Below are 16,904 nucleotides of genomic sequence, written 5' to 3'. Positions count from 1 at the left end.
CAATTTACTGATGAAAATCATTCAAGAGTGATTTTATCCACCATTTTCAATATATGCATCTAACTGCTTTTATATATGCAAATAATTAACAACACTGACTAGCGTCATAAAATGCCAGTGGCTCAAATGTGTTTGTTAGCTTCACATATGAACACAAAGCCCTACATTGGATAAACATTCCTGCCTCCATAATCTCTTTTAAGTTGCTCTGACAACCTTATCTGAGCAGTGGCGGAAGTACTTTGGAACAGAGTTCCGCAAAGTATTTTGCAGGCGTTCAGAAAAATATTTCAGTCTCTTTAAATCGCGGAGTGTAATACTGCTTCATACATTCCCCCTGCATAGAAATTACTTGTGAAGGAAAAGCGGGGTTGGGGAACCACATGTATATTAGCATGTCTGAAATCCAGTATAATTTTTGATGTTGACATAAAGCCACCGCATCCATGAGATTGTCACTCAGGTGGCACAAGGGGTCAGTGTGTTTGGCTGTTGACCAGAAGGTTGGTGGTTCAAGCCCACCCAGAGATGGTTGTGGGCAGGATATCCTGCATTGCAGGGGTTTTGACCAGATGACCTTGATGTCCCTTCCAACTCTAGAATTTGAAAAAAATGTGATTCATCTACTTGTAGCAAAAGAAACAAGCACTAACTACAATAGATGGCATGTTCCCCCATCTGCTGAAATTATCTGTGTAGATAAAATGCTATGTGTGAAGCCGTCCTTGAAGTTCTAATGCAAAGTTGAGAACATAAGACGACCCTGCTGGATCAGGCTGGTGGCATCTTGTTCTACCAGTGGACAACCAGTTGCCTATGGGAAATCCGCAAGCAGGACCTGAGGACAACAGCACTCTCACTTCCTGGGGTTTCTGGCAACTGCCATTCGGAAGCATACAACCTCCCAACAGCAGAGGCAGAAGACAAACAGCCATTGACAGCAAACATGTTATTCTGGAAACTGTAGAAAAACAGGTCATCACCGATATTATTAATTACCCTGGAGGCAGGTTTCAAAACCTAATACTGTTATGTAGCCCTCTTCATGTGTTCTTTAATGGCATACAATAGGGGTGCCTTCACATTTTTTGACTGACCCTCCAAGGGCTACATGTCAAAAGGGGTATGGCTGAAGCATACAAGTACTGTAGCCAATTTTAATGATTTAAAAGGATACATTTTGGGGGGCCTTGTCCCAACAACCTTCTGGCGGCACAGAAGCACAGCAGAGGATGTGGAGGAGTGATCAGTACATATATTTATTATCTTCCAATGACTACAATTTTAAAGGGAGATGTTTGGGGGCTGCAGATCATATTTTGGACTCCTGCCATCACAGTAGGGGACAAGTAGCAGCAGTCTAGTTTTCAAAAATGAATTTTTTTGAGGGCATTGGGGGACCATAACAACAATGTTGTGAACTGTATGTGGATGGCAGGCCAAGGATTAGCCACCACAGTATAGAGTTAACACATGGTGTGGGGAGGTAGGCACAGCAAAGAGTACATTGGTTCTACCTCCCATAGAGCATGACTGTCTAAAGTAGGGGGCTCACGGGCTTGTGGTTCCCAATATATTTTATAATCCCAGTTCTCCATGAGAACATGAGGCTCCCCACTTCAGACGGGCAATGGGAACCATGGGAGGGGGGAGGCAGACGCAGGGGGTTCACCCCCACTATCCGACCCATGTGTTTACTGCACAGAGTTACAGAAATAAAGAACTTTTGTTTATGAATTATACTCCCAATGTCCCCAGTGAGGATTGCATCCATAGCCCCCCAGTTGTTTTTCGTTGCTACATAATTTAGTGTCTTTTGCAGCGGTGTCCAAGAACGCTAATTTTCCTGTTAAAAATACCCGCAAGCGCGTCATACCAAAGGCAATAAATCTACAGGGTCCACAATACCCTGGCAGACATTACAGAAATGGTTATAGAAACCATTAAAACAGCTGGCATCAGCATTTTGAAAAAGCAAAGTTGAGGCAAGTTATCTTCTCCCTGACACTTCTAAAACACTGAATTCCCAATTCTCTCTCCCTTCTGACAAACTCTCTCTTGGCACCAGCACTGAAGTTTTTCAAGGATGGGATAAAACCAAAAGTTCCTCTTATTCAGTAGGATTCCTGGACAGTAGTTACTGACTTTCACAGTAAACGACAACTATAAGTATAAAACAGCTACCATTGCTCTGTAGAATTTAGTGAATTCTGTTATTTTAGAAAAGCTGTTCTAACACCTCAGCCTTGGGGACCATTCTAGATTACAAGTTGTGGCTGGAAATATTTCCCCACAGCTAGCAAGCTTCTTGAGATAAAACAACATTTCCTTCTGCTATGCCAATGCCAAAATTTTGCAACTGGGAAAATACTATTTATTTATTTCAGCATTTATAATCACCTACCTATGATAAATCTTACTCAGGGCAGCTTACAAGTGTCCTCATCCCCCCCCAACCAAAAATGAGTAAAAATAAAGTACCAAATCTCATTAAAGAAGTTTAGTTCTATTTTTGTTTCAAAGATTATGTTTGTTTTTATATTGTACACTACATCTTTAGAGATTTTTTAAAAAAATATGTATGAAGAGGGTTATAAATGCATTTAAATAACCAAATGATAAGAAAAAGGAAACAGCAGACATGACACATCTGGTATAATAATGTGTGTGTACAACCAAACCCAGTTCCACTGAGTTTAATGGAATTCCTTGTCTATTTAAAAACTCATGTAACCGACATAAGCTCTGACTGAAAAAACATCCACCAGAATAAAATGGTCCTTGCAGCAAGACTTTCCCCTTCAGTAAGTCTCCTCATCCTATGTATAATGGGGAATTGGACAAGCCAGACAATCACACAACCGGCACTGAATCAGAGCCAATGCCAGTGTACTGCTAAGAATGTAGTCTGGGTTTACTTTTTTGGTCTTCAATAAAAGTTCTGAGAAAACACAATCAGTAATTTTTTCTTAACATTGCCATTTGACAACCCTGTTTCTGGTTGAGATCGGTGGTTATTCTTCACTTCAGAGAAAAAAAATAATGGTTAAAACAGGCGAAGGGGGTTCATCCCTTGAATCGTCAAAGTTTGATATACTTTTTGGGTTGGATTAAGAAGAATGGAAGGAGAAACACAGCAGCAAAATGATAGAATTTGGGGAAATAAAAAGAAGGCAGGAAAGAATAACTCTACTTGGATGATTGGAAAGGCAATGGAAGCAAGTATGTGTGCAAAATTGCAAATAGGCAGAGGGAAAAGGGAAAATAAGGTGGGACAGCAAAGAACAGAAGGGGTAAACAGCAGGATGAACTCATCGGGTCTTTTCGGTTTAAATCAGCTTTCTTTTAAGTTGGCTCCAGGGACTACATTAGGCTCTGTATTTGCTCAATTGCTCTTCCAAATTCTCTCTTGCCTTATCAGCATTTACATGACATAAAAACTGTGTTTGTGTGTGTGACTGAGAGAAAAGCTCAAATGTATTCTAATGTCATGTATGATAACACCCCTAGTCACACAGGGTCTTTAAAAATAAAAAGGAACATGGATATGGCTGATTGTTCTTCAAAAACAGCGTACACATCTCAACATTTTGTATAGTACATAATGCAGAGAGAATGCAGTCTACAAATATTAACACAAAGTAACAGGGATGGAACCGGGTGGTGCTGTGGTCTAAACCACAGAGCCTAGGGATTGCTGATCATAAGGTTGGCTGTTCGAATCCCCACGATGGGGTGAGCTCCTGTTGCTCGGTCCCTGCTCCTGCCAACCTAGCAGTTCGAAAGCACATCAAAGTGCAAGTAGATAAAGAGGTACCGCTTTGGCAGGAAGGTAAATGGCATTTCCGTGCGCTGCTCTGGTTCTCCAGAAGCACCTTCGTCATGCTGGCCACATGACCCAGAAGCTGTCTGCAGACAAACGCCAGCTCCCTCGGCCAGTAAAGTGAGATGAGAGCAGCAACCACAGAGTCATCTGCAACTGGTCTTAACGGTCAGGGGTCCGTTTACCTTTAGGTAACAGGGATGCTTCTGGAATTTTAAAGGGAGGAACTGCAATATGTTTATGAAAACGGAAATGCACCTATCAAACTGGCCTTTTAATTCCAATTGCAGACATAAGAAATGTTGCAGGTGTGGATGTACGGTATCTAAAATTTTCCTGGAGAGATTTCAGAAATGACTTCTTTAAAACCCTTCTGAAAAATCCTGGGAGCCACTTCACATATTACAAAGTCCCTACACTGAAGCCATTTAGCATATACACACAAACACACCAGCTTCAATTGATAATGCAAAACTGTTGCACGTTATTGTTTGTTTATTTCTTTAAGGAATTTATACTTCCTTTTCCAATGTATCTCAAAGTGGCTTAGAGAGAAAAAACAGATACACAGTACACAAATATTGCAGATTAAAACACCAGACAACAGCAACCTAAGAACAACATTCATGGTGCAAAGGCCTCCTGAAAGAAAAGTTTTAGTTTGGCATCTGAAACGTTCTGGGTTAACCACTTGTCCAGGTCTGTGTATAAAACTAAGCAAAACCATGGCTTAGTTCTGGGTATCATGGCAGTAGCAGCACTGAGAGATGAACAAAGTGGCCACAATTTCCGCTCAGGGCACCCACACGCTTGCTCATTCTTGCTAAGCTCACGCCAGCGACTGACCAGAAGAATGGCGACTCTCACACCCCACACTTAAAAAATAAATAAAAATGTAGCACTTCACGAATTTGCGTGTCATCCTTGCGCAGGGGCCATGCTAACCTTCTCTGTATCATTCCAATTTTAGTATATGTGCTGCCGAAGCAAGCACCCCACACTATTTTTTTTCATTTTTTGCAAAAAAAGGGCAAAAGTAGGGTCAGTGATTGAGCAGGGTTCTATGCAAACTCCTGTTTACTCTGCATCCAGGGTCCTCTCGTCACTGGTTTGGGAAGTGGTGTACGCACGATGTTAGCCACAATCCATATGTTTCTTACGAAATCCTGGATTTCCCCTCAAACCAGCCTTGATCCAAATGGACAAAAATAATGACCTAGCTGCATTTTAAGCCAGTAATGCACATGCAGCCCAGGAAGCGGGGCAGCAAAACAGATAGAAGTACCCTCAATAGGTAGAGAGAGCATATGGACTTGGGGAGAGGACATGCTGCGTGCGGTGCATCATCACCCTGCCACACCCTCAGAAACCGCACAGCCTTCATTTGCAGTGTCCTCTGCCACCCACCATACCCATGGGGTGACGCCAGATTTCTCTGGACGCCTCCTGCCCCTTCCAGAGAAGCAATGAGAACCCAGAAGCCACTACTTCTTCTCTGTTGATGGTGGACCTGCCACTGGAAGCTGGTGCCACTTCTTTCCTCTGGTACTGAGGGGCAGGGGGTGCCCATTACACACTGGCACTGCTGCACGGACCTCCTCCTCATCACCTGAGAAGTGAGGAAAAGCAGCAGCAGGAGAGCGTACTGGATCCCCACCCTGCCTCTTCTCCTCCCTTCTCCTGTGGAAGCGCTGCGTGGGGATGCAGGATCTGCCGCCTGAAGCAGCTACCTCAATTTGCCAATGGTAAGGCCGGCTCTTCATCTCCAGCAGCTGCTAGTGCTGCTCAGTGGCTTGCGCCAGAGACCTGAGGCTGCGGGTCTCCAGTAGGCGCTCAAGAAACCACGCTCCTTGACCACTGGAGTGAGACTAGCGGGAAGGCGCGCGCTACTCCCACATCCAGGGTCCGCGCGTGGCTTCTGCCGCGGCGAGAAGACGAGCAAAGGTGAAGCAGCCTTTCGAAGGGGCGTGTCCTTGGCTGCGGGACCACGTGCAGAGCGTGGGGGCCAGGTGGGCGGGGCGTTTGTACACTGGCCTCCTCCTCCTCCGCCACGCCCACTCCACTTCTTCTTTCGGCGGGGCGGGGAGCGCGTGCGCGCGCGCGAGAGAGAAGAGGGGGCTGGGATGAGCGGTGGTTAGCGAGGAGCGCTGACGCGCGCGCCTTGTGGGGGCGGCCGTTGCCTCTCCTCCCCCTCCCTCTACCGCTCTGGAGGGCGAGCGCCGGCTTCGTGCCTCTGAGGCGAAGCTGAAGCCGGAGGCTCCTTCTCCTGCCGACCTTCCCCTGGGTTTTGAGCGGGCAGACACCTCAGCACAGCGCCAGGCTGCCGCCCTCTCGGCCAGGGGTCGCTCCTTTCCCTGAGGGAGGGCGCCAGGCGGTTCCTCTTGCTTCGCTCCGTTGGCGCCGTCGGACGTGAGGGGCGCCCTCTTCTTCTTCCTCCTCCTCCTCCTCGGGAGCTTTTCGCCGGCCGCGAAGGAGGTTCGGCCACATGTGGGCAGCGCCAGCCCTCCTCCTCCCGCTTCCCTTTCTTTCCCTCCTCCTCCTCTCTCCTCTGCAACCATTATTACACCTGTGAATGGAGGGAAGAAGCGAAGCCGTCGCCTGAAGCTGAGGAGGCGGCGGCGGCGGCGGCCTTGACAGTCACACACACACACACACACACACACCCGGGTGATCTTTTTGTGTGTTTCTGCCCTCCGACCCTTTTCTCCTCGGCGGAGGAGCAGTCGGAGAGCTCCTCGTGGCCAGCCGCGGCAATGTGAGGCAGCCCTCCTTGCGCGCGTGCCCTTGCGGAGTCTCGCTCCTGCGCGCCGCTCCGGCAGATGCGCCGGGGAAAGGGGGCTGGTTCGAGGCGCCCCCCCTCCCCATCCCCACCGATTTATTTGCATTGCTGCCTCCGCGGCTCTAGTGGCGGCGCCGGCAGGACCCCCCCTTCCCCCCCGCTTTCTTCGCACGCCGCCTCGGTCCTAAAGGATTGACTGGATGAAGAGCTTGCCTTCTGGGTGGTTGCCTTGGGGGACTGGCAAGCGGAGAGACTTCAGCTGACAAGGTACCTGTTCTCCAGACCTGGGTGGGGTGGGAGATGCAAGATGCTCACCTGAAGGGTATCCGCATCGTGGTCTAGTAAAAAGGGGGGGGGGAGCAATAAAAAAGGGAGGGGAATCGCCATCCTTCTACCTTAACCTATCTTCTCACTTTTTTCTTTAAACCTCTCGATTTCTTTATGGGAATCGCTGTCGCCACCGTTATCATTTGCAGGCAGCGGAAAGGCTCATGGGCAGATTCCCCTCCCTGCAATGTGCATGTTTGGAGCAGGGGGCTGCGTCCTTTTTCTTGGGGAAGGGGCTGCTGCTCCTACGGTTGCCTGCTGTAGGGGCGTGTTAGCAGTGCAAGCGCTGCACGCTCCGGCTCCCTGCATGGGCAAGCCGGGATTCAAGCTGGAGGAAGTAGCTCTTTGTGGCTTCACGTTCTTCCCCGTTCCCCCACCCGCCACCCCCTCCCCAAAAAATTGCTGCTGGGTGTTGCCTCCGTTTGGGGGCGGATGGCGGTTCGGGGGCGGTGGGTGAGCCATGGAGTGATGGAAGCGCCCGAGGGTGCTGCTGCTGGTGGTAATCGGTTGAAATGCAGTGGTTGCTAAGGGGAGAAAGCAGAGCTGCAAAGAAGCTATATTCTCCTCCTACCTAGCTTTGTGATTCCCCTTCACCCCCCACCTCCGCTTAAAAGACGTGTAGATTTGGAGGGGGCGGGGTGGTATGGGGGACAGGATCAAGGTGGCTGAAGCTGTTTGCTGGTTAGAGCAGCAGAAGCTCCCACTTGGCATTTATGCACAGGAAAATTTGCAGCATGGTTGCAGGCTATGGAGGGCCCTTTTGTGGTGTGTGTGTGTGTGTGTGTGTTTCTCTCACCACGCTGTAAGTACAATACTCCCCATCTTGCCAGGAGAGGGTGTGAACAAGTAGGAAGATGTGACTAGTAGGGCATAGTTTTCTCTGTGGAAAGGGACCCATGTTGCTACCTAATGTCTGCCACTATAGCTTCCAGAGGGAGAGGAGAGGTATGCAAGTGGAGAAGAGTGAATTGCTCATGCATTGAACCAGCCATCTCATATTCACATCCACTCACCTGCACTTTCCCTCTGGGTAGCACAAGCATAGCGCGGAGATCAGGCAGCATTCTAGAGGGTTACCAAGTAAAGGTAGTAGTGACAGCTTCTGCTCATTCATTCTGGGAAGCTGTGTTGGGCCCAATATTCTCTGCCATGCTGCCTGCAGATGGAGGGCAAGCAAGTAAAGGGAGACCACAGGCAAGGAAAAGAGGAGAAGCTGTTCCTTGTAGGATTGTGGAATCACTTACGTTCCCCTCAATCTTAAGAGCATGGCAGGAAGGACTAGGCAAGTGATGGCCACAAGGGGTTGTTACCATTACTTCTGGTTGCTTAGCTGGCCTCTCTCAAACTCTGGGAGGCTCTGCCTCACTCTTTCTCTTTGGGTGCAACAATTGGAGTGATATGATGGGGAATGATTGGACACAGCAGGGCTTCGCAGAACAAGTGAATCAGCGAAAGTTGCTACTGCCTCTTCTTGGTTGCTCTCCACTCTGGACAGTGCAGAAATGAGTACTGGCTCCCTACATCCAATCACTGCTTGCTGCACAGGTGAGCAAGCAGAAGGACAGGGGCAGAAATTATTGCTCCTTTCATGAGCAGTTGCCTCTGTCCAGTTGCACACCTACACTCTCCCTCTGGTTGCAGTGGTGGTGGGTATTGGACACAGTTGTACTGACCCAAGAGAGGGCAAATTAGCTGGGGGAGACCTTTCTCTGTTGACAGTGCCACAGGGCCCAGTCCTCCCTGAGAGAGAGAAGATGAACAAGTGAATGGAGGTAGCAGTCTTTTTTGGTTTGTACACTCTCTTTAGGCAGCCCTGCTGGTTCCAGTTTTTAGTGTCGTGCTGTCCATGGAAAGAGAAGGTGGGTGGGCAGAGGCAACCACCACTGCTTTCACTTGCTTTCCCATAGTGTCCCTCTGGCAGTGCAGTGAACAGCCCACGGCGCTTGGAGGCTGTTGTACCTTAGCACCGAGCTAGTCCATGGTCAGTGTGAGCCATCCTGTGGTGCTGGGCCCTTGCAGCATATTGCGTTTCTGCAAGATTTAGGCTTGTGTGAGTGCTGGAGAGGACAGGCTAACCTTATGGCTTCACAACATATTGTGAAGATTTTTAGGTACATAAACAGATAAGAGGATTAGACTGTTAGATCTCATAATTTCAGGGGCAGTTGAAACACACACCACCAGAACACTAATCTCTTTTTTCATTGTCTACAGATAATAGCACAATTGGGGCTTTCTCATTTGAGCCACCAAAAGAGTGTGGTGTGGCTACAAAATGGAAGGGTTGATAGCTAGAATTGCATTGATTTTAACACAGTTCAGACTGTCCTCAGTGGAAATTGCTCTGCAATTATGTGTGGGCATCATAGTTCTCTTTTAGTTTTAAAAATAAGGAAACTCAATTGGCGTTATTTTATGTCAATACTATTTTATGTCAGTACTATTCTTTGTTCGGTGTGACTAGAGACATTTAAAATACTCATCTATTTCAACCCACCAAGAGCCTGCTTCCTCCACCCTCTTCTTCCCCATGGTTGTGACTCAGAATGGCTTTCCTTTTTTGGTATCTATGTGAAAGAGATGTCTGTAACCCAACTTTACTTTGCTGTTCCTTCTTAGCCATGCCTATTCATTAAACGCCCACAGTGTGCCTGCCATTATGTAAAGTTTAGTTGAATTCTGCACACTGGGCATGCTCAGTTCTCATTAGGTTGCTTTGGGCTTGCTTTACCACCTCTTAGGATTTTTTAAATAAAGACTCTATAAATCTTGACATTCTCTCAGACCTCCCCACTCCCTCTTGTGCATGGTTGGCGCCATTTTTGCTACATAAACCACATTCAGTCTTGAATTTTGAAAATAGAAGAAATGATTCTCAATACAGTTTTTAACTCATGAAATATTTTTTCTAAATTAAAAAATGAATGAATGTGCACTACAAAGAGTATGGAAGATGGTACCTCAATTAGGGAAAATTTTGGTAATTAGCATGTATTTGTTTCTAATTAAGGCTTACGAAGGCCGTGTAACTTAAGTTCCAAATTCCAGCAGCTACTCATTTTAATAATTCTTGAAATTTAGTCATACCCATGTTGGATAAGAAAGAAATAATGGGTTGTATCCTGTGTTTCTACAAGCTGAAGCTATTTAACAACATAGTTGTTTCACTGGTGAAATGTTTTATTGTACAGGATAATTCATAAGCAGGTTGCTGGTAACTTCATTGCACAATAGATTGCACACCTGTTACACAATGAGTTTCTGCTAGCACAGTTGTTGGAGTTTATTTCTTTGTTGTAAAACATTAAAACCCAAGAGTCCTTGCGCTAGCAAACAGAACATTGAATAGAGCCCAGTGTTCTTCCATTCAAATTTATTATCGCCTTGAAAGATAATATGAAAATATTTAAACATTTGCAACACTTTAAAAAAAAATCTTGAGGCCTTGAATTTTGCAAGTCTTCTGGGAAATCTTGTTGTTCCCCCCTATGCTACCAACATCTTCACCATTTGTTTGACCAGAGAAACAGGAACAGTTTCTGTGTAATGTTTAGCGGTCAAATAAATGATTCCTCAACTGATTCCCTTGACTTGAAGATAGCACAACCATGTTTTGTAGTAATGTGTCATCTGTATAGCTAGCTTATAGACCAGAGATATCCAGTGTGGTGCCCTTCAGTTGTTACTCCAACTCCTGTCAACCCCATTCAGCATGGCTTATGGTCAGGGTGACGGGAGCTGTGGTCCAATAACATTTGGAGGGTACCATGTTGACTGTCCATTATATACCCATACCATTGAACTGCAGTTGGGTTCCTAAATATTGTGGTTAATCATGCTGGTGTTGTGTCTTGCTTGAAGGCAATCTGCATGAAAACACCGCCACATGATAAAGATACAAGAATTGTAGTTATTGCAAGAAAACAAAGTTTAGATTTTCTTAACTTTGTTATAAAATACTCACTTTATACATATTTTAAAATCTATGTTAAAGCTTGCTGTGTCATCATATATATCTATATCTATATCTATATCTATATCCCAACTTCTTTCTTGTTCCTCTCCCTCGGGACAAGTTTTAGTTTTGAAAGGGATAGGGCCCTGTGTGTCTTTTCTCCTAACCCTCTTCTTTCATTCTCTGTGGAAATACATTTCTTTCTTCTTTAGTCTTTCTAATTAGACGTGAAGGTGGAAGTTAGTCCCTGCCTTAAATGGACACCTCTCAGTGCTTGATATGACAGGAAAACACATGAAATTCAAGTTGGAATCAACTCTTTGGGTCTGATTCCAGTGTAGATGTGTTGAAATCACTGATCAAATGCTAGGTTGATTCAACAGGAATGAATGGTATGCCTCTTATGCTTGCTCTCCTAGTGGTCACTAGCTAACAAAGTGTAACACAAGCCCCTTGAGATTTAGAAGATTTGTTTCCTTTTACTATTGGTGTGAGTTGAATCAGATTTTTCTCTTTTGGAAGAATGAGCCACATTGATAACTCTGGACCACTTATATTATAAAGTCATGTTAAAACATAACTTTCTGATATGAGGGAGATAAGAATAAACCTATCTTGGGTATTTATAATGTCACCATGGTAACATTTTCATGCTTTGTACTTGGCCTCTGACATTTTCACCTAAACAGAGCTCAACAGAAAATTCTATTCTTGTTTCTACTAGGGTAAAGTGTTGTGGGCAGTTGAAATGCAAGGAAGGATGCACTTTGAATCACAGTTATATTTAACAATTTTTTGTTAGTGTTAAGTGTAGAAAAAAGCATAGTAACTTGTGCTGGCAAGTTAGATGGGTGTTGGTTCTATGCATCCATTTACTGTATTCCAGGATTCAACAAGAGATTCAGGCTTACCATGACAACACCCGCTCCTCTCTCTCTGTTCATCAAATATTGCAGTGGATATTTTTTTTAGCACAAAAGCAGCACCTTCTTAAAGAAATGACAACACTACAATATATACTACAGTGAGCAAACTTAACTGTACAGAATGCTTGTTCTGAATGGAATTATACCTGCTTTGGGGAGGAAAGCTGACCTATTTTTCCTGAATTTTAATGCAGCTTTTAGATTAAGATGACTTCACACTTCTATTTTTAAAAAGTTTGATGAAAGCACATTGAGGAGAGTCATGCTTTTTAAAACTGTAGTTCTCTTCCACCAAAACTAGAGTGCTTGCTTTAAAGTAAGTATGTGATAGATCTGTATAAATTTGAGAGGACATAAGAGCCCTACCAGATCAGATAAAAGACCCATCTAATCCCTCATCCTGTTTTCACCAAATTCTGTGGGAAGTCTGCAAGGAGGACCTGAGTAGAACAGTGCTCTTCCTCATGCACGTTTCTCAGCAACTGGTATTCAGAGACTTCATGCTTCTGACAGTCAAGGTAGAACATAGCCATTGTGGCTAGTAGCCACTGATAGTTTTATCTTCCATGATTTTGACTAATCCTGTTTTAAAGCCACCCAAGTCTGGCCATCTTTTCATCTTGCTGGAGTTCCAAACTTTAATTATACACTGTGTGGGGAAGTACTTTCTTTTGTCTGACCTGAAGCTTCTCTTCCAATATTCAGCTTCATTGGATGGTTCCAAGTTTTAGTATTGTGGGGGAAGCTAAAAGCTTATCCATTTTCTCAACTCCTTGCATAATCTTGTATACCTCTACCATGTTCTCACCTCTTACTTGTCTTTTGTCTAAACTAATCCCCCCCCAGTCATATCTTTCCTGATAGAACAGTTGCTGCAGTCACTTGAAGTTTTTCCAGCTCTATAACATCTTTTTAGGTGAGGCGACCAGAAATGTACACATAACCCAAAGTACAGTCTCACCGTAGATTTGTATAGCACCATTATGATATTGGCAGTTTTATTTTCAGTCCCTTTCCTAATGATTCCTAACATGTTACCCATTCCAGAGAGGAGAAGGCTGACAAAGCAATAGCCATGCAGCAAATTTCCACATTCACAGAAAATAAGGCATTGAATAATAAAATAAGGCATTGAATGCCTGCCGATTTATAGTGACCAAAACACATTTCCCTATACAGACAAGAGATAAAATTAACACATTTTCAAATATTTCAGATTAGATCTTATCTACCTCTGTGATTGAAGAAGAATTCAGATTTTGACAGTAAATTGATTTTTCATGTTATTTTCCAATAAAAGAATGCTAGTTTATGGAGAGATTGGTCAGAGTCTGATCTCTATCAATCCACAAGTGTCATGGCTCTTTGGTGCACAGAAGTTTCACAACACACATTCATTCTGCAATACTTGCATTTGTGATGTGATTTCGAGGTGGTAAGAATCAGTAAAGGTCCCCTACAAAACAACAGCAGACAGTTGTTCTATATTTTACCTTCTCAGAAGTGCAGTGTAAGTAAGTGAATACTCCATCTCTCAACTTGAAGATCACAAATAATGGCTAGCCAGAAAGCCAAGCTGACATTTGTTCCCTCTCAAGTGACATCATGATTGAGGGCAGTTGATCTAGATTCTAGGTAGTACTTGGTTTTATCTCTGATTGAACTAGTAGTATTTTGGTGGTATAAAGTTAAATGATCATTACTTTGAAACCTTCATTTAGTGGCATCTAACACCAGCTAAAGAAAGGTTGTAATACAGTACTGACAGATTGGGAGTTGTTGATTAGTCAGTAACAAGGTGACCTTCAGTAATATATGTGGAGTTTTCCTGTTCATTCAGTCATGTCCTACTTCACAATATTTCATTCAGTTCCTCCTCCCACTTAGTTTTCTGTCCCCATCCCCAACAATCAATCAGCATTCTATGCCCACTCAGTTTTTTTCTCATTAGGATTCCCCCACCCCTGCTAAAGATTTATTATATTTGTGCAAGCCTTTGGGTTCCCTCAAACCTCTTGATTTTGTATGTGTGTACTCAGTGAACATTACCAATAGTGCAGGATGTTTATAACCTGTCTGAAGTTTTTTTGGTTTTTGGTTTTGTTTAATGGATATAATGTACAGTATGGATTCTTTGCTACAGAGGTCTGTTTGCTGTGAGAGGATCCCTTGTTGGGATCATGTAACACTTCCAGTGGGAGTGGGGAGGAGCAAAGCAGGTATAATTTAGGCATGGAAAGCCGGGCTTTATGGCTTATCTTTCAAAGGAACTGTTAAGGGGGTTCCTTTTAAATCTAGAATTTGCCTTCATTTTTTCTTTTTCTAGATATAACACAATATGTTCTTCTATATTACAGTTTTTCTAAATCTGTTTAACTCTGTATGTTATCTTTTTAATTGAAAAGCAATAAACCATGTAGATTCTCAGATCTTTAGTCAGCAGTCTTTCACAGCATCATGAGGCAAAGTAATATATATGCATTAATTTGTTACAGTGCACATGTAGCAATCTCATTGCTTTCTAAACAGCAGCTTTACATGGAAACTTGGTTCTGTAAAAGTAAATGACATCACAGCCGGCAACTGCTCCTAACTAACTTCTCCTGTTGGTCAGTGTCCTACATAGAAAAAAGTTCCCCAATTTGGTGGTAAACCTTGATTTAGCATTATGTTCTAATGCAGTTAATTAACATGCAGCAGTTACCAATCAGTCATTTCAATAGAAGCACAGATCCACATATATGGTTATTTGCATTAATGAGTCAGTTTTATTGGCTGAAATTGGGACTTCTTGCAAATGCAGTAGCTCTATTTGGATGCTGGAGCACTAAAGAACTCTGGATCTGATTTTGTAAAGAAAAATTCCACTCTCCACACACCTGTGGTAAAGAAAGACTCAATTCAGAAACAGGATTGCTGAAGCATCCCATGAATCTTTCATAGGAAGGTTGTGCTCATGGTAAATAGTGTAGAAATCATGTCTTGAAAGAAATAAGTACTGAAAGAAAGTCTGAAAGTAATAAGTACTGTTAACCTTGAGAAAAGAAAAGAAAGTTATCAAAAAAAATACTTAGATGACACCCAGGCATATAGAGGAAACGGTTGCTCATTGTAAATATTCAGGAAAGGTCCTGAAAGAAATTATTTAAATTGCAACAAAGATTATATAATTCTTGTGACAGGGGTATATAGTGGGGAGAAAAATCCTAAAGGAGAAAGTTCCTGCAACATACGTAATATGTTATTTAAAGAGCGTTTGGACTCTTGTGTAAATGGTGCTTTAGATTTTGGACATGGTTTCTTAGCTCATATAGTATAGTGGCTCTAAAAGTATGAATTGTTGTTTATTATAAGATTATTAGGCAGTATCTCAGTGGCAAGAGTTAAATGGCTGTTAAACTTCCCCTAAAGTGATATTCCCCACCCCTATCTGTTGTGCCTTACAATGTGTACTCTTAGTTTACAGAGGAAAATGGTGAAGCACAACAGACTTGCCTAGTATCCCATGTGGCCTGAGTGTGCAGAATCCTCTGCATAATCTTCTCTGGTACTGTACTTTGGCAGTCAAGCTTCATGGAAGTTTTGAAAATCATTGATAGACTCCAAACTCTTTGGAGTTCTTTTGTTTTCCAGAATATTAAAACTGGTGCACAGTAATAACTTATATTTTGAAATCAGCAAAATCTTTGATATTCACTAGCATTCCATTCTACATTTCTTACTTTGACTGGATTATTTATTTGGTGGTGATGTTCTGTGGACGGATTTAAGTATGTGCTATCACATGCTTGTGAAATACAGTGTCGTGGTGATTGTCCTTCATTCATTCTCCTTCCATGAATTTTTGCCGATTTCCCCTGAAACCACTATGAAGAAGTAAATAATGAGTAGAATAAAGAACTAGCAAGCTGCCTGTTATATTCTGCAACACTGTAGTCTGAAATACTGATTTACAGCTCAATCCCAACCATGTCTGCTGGAGTTAGGATTTGCAGTTTAAAAGAAACAAGTGAAAGGATGCCAGTGCTATAACTCTCAGTTTGAGCCTTTTAAGAAATATGACCATTTGACAGGGCACTAAGAATTCCATATTCTGTCAGTAAGGAGACAGGGTGCTGTAACCCGTGCCTCACTGCTGATGGCACAATCTTACTGGAACGCACTTTACAGATGGGAAACATAGACTGATTAATGGCTTAATTCAAAGCTCTGTGAAGTAAATGGATGCCTTTCTTTTGACAAAATGCTCTTTATTGGTCCTTAAGCAGCTTGCTGAAAGGCAATATCTGGAAATGTCCACTAGAAGACAGAGATGTGCCTATAGTTCTAATGTTCCAATCTGTCACAGTTTGTCATAAGATATTGCATGTTTATCATCACAGTTTTCTGTTTTGTGTGTCCATTCTTTGTGAATTCCTTGTTTCTATAAAAGGCAGCATTCAAGGCTGATTTTTCTCAATTTATGTTGCCTTTTCATCTAAAAATGTAAACAGGACCTTTAATAATAATATAATAATATAATAAATATTTATACCCCGCTCAAGGCGGCTAACAGCAAATATAAAACATTGATTAAAATGTGACTTAAAAACAGCATAAAATACAACATAAATGCAGTATCAATGTCAATAAAATTAAAAAAATCAGGGTCATTGGGGGGGGGGACCCAGTCAGTCAACATCAAATGATCACCAGGGCTAACTGGCCAAGTTGGTCCTACTAAGGCCAGCAAGGAAACCAGGGAAGAGTTTAAATATGGGGTCTCGGAAGGATTTCTTCATAAAAAAGGAAAGGGAATGGAGGATCAGGCTAATTCATATTGAAGCTTTCTTAAGAATTATTATCAGCTCCAAAAATGTGGCAAAAGTCTTAAATACATAAAAGGTGATATGTATATATATATATATGTGTGTGTGTGTGTGTGTGTGTATGCAAAGAACCAATCGATTTGTGAAAAGGGTGAAAAAGCTCCCTTCGCCACACCACAGGCTGAACTTTCATTGCAGTTGCAGCCTCCACTGTTGCGCTTTGTAAGAAAAGAAAACAACAGAGGAAAGACACATGCCACTTAACATTACATATAGCTTAGTCTGA

General features: G+C 43.1%; 1 protein-coding gene across 17 annotated transcripts in view; it reads left to right on the top strand.

Moving 5' to 3' along the window:
- Positions 1–6,474: 6,474 nt before the first annotated feature.
- The window catches only part of LRRC7 (leucine rich repeat containing 7), a 202,083-nt gene continuing 191,653 nt past the window's right edge, over positions 6,475–16,904 (top strand). For all 17 annotated transcript variants that reach the window (XR_014220870.1, XM_082227221.1, XM_082227222.1 and 14 more), the window contains exon 1: positions 6,475–6,869. The gene's annotated coding sequence lies outside the window, so the exon portion shown is untranslated. The remainder of the gene's footprint in view (positions 6,870–16,904) is intronic.

This window comes from Podarcis vaucheri, assembly GCF_965113315.1.
Source record: "Podarcis vaucheri genome assembly, chromosome: 6".
NCBI classification, from domain to species: domain Eukaryota; kingdom Metazoa; phylum Chordata; class Lepidosauria; order Squamata; family Lacertidae; genus Podarcis; species Podarcis vaucheri.
Note: the sequence above shows the minus strand (reverse complement) of the source record. Positions and strands in the feature narration are given on the sequence as shown.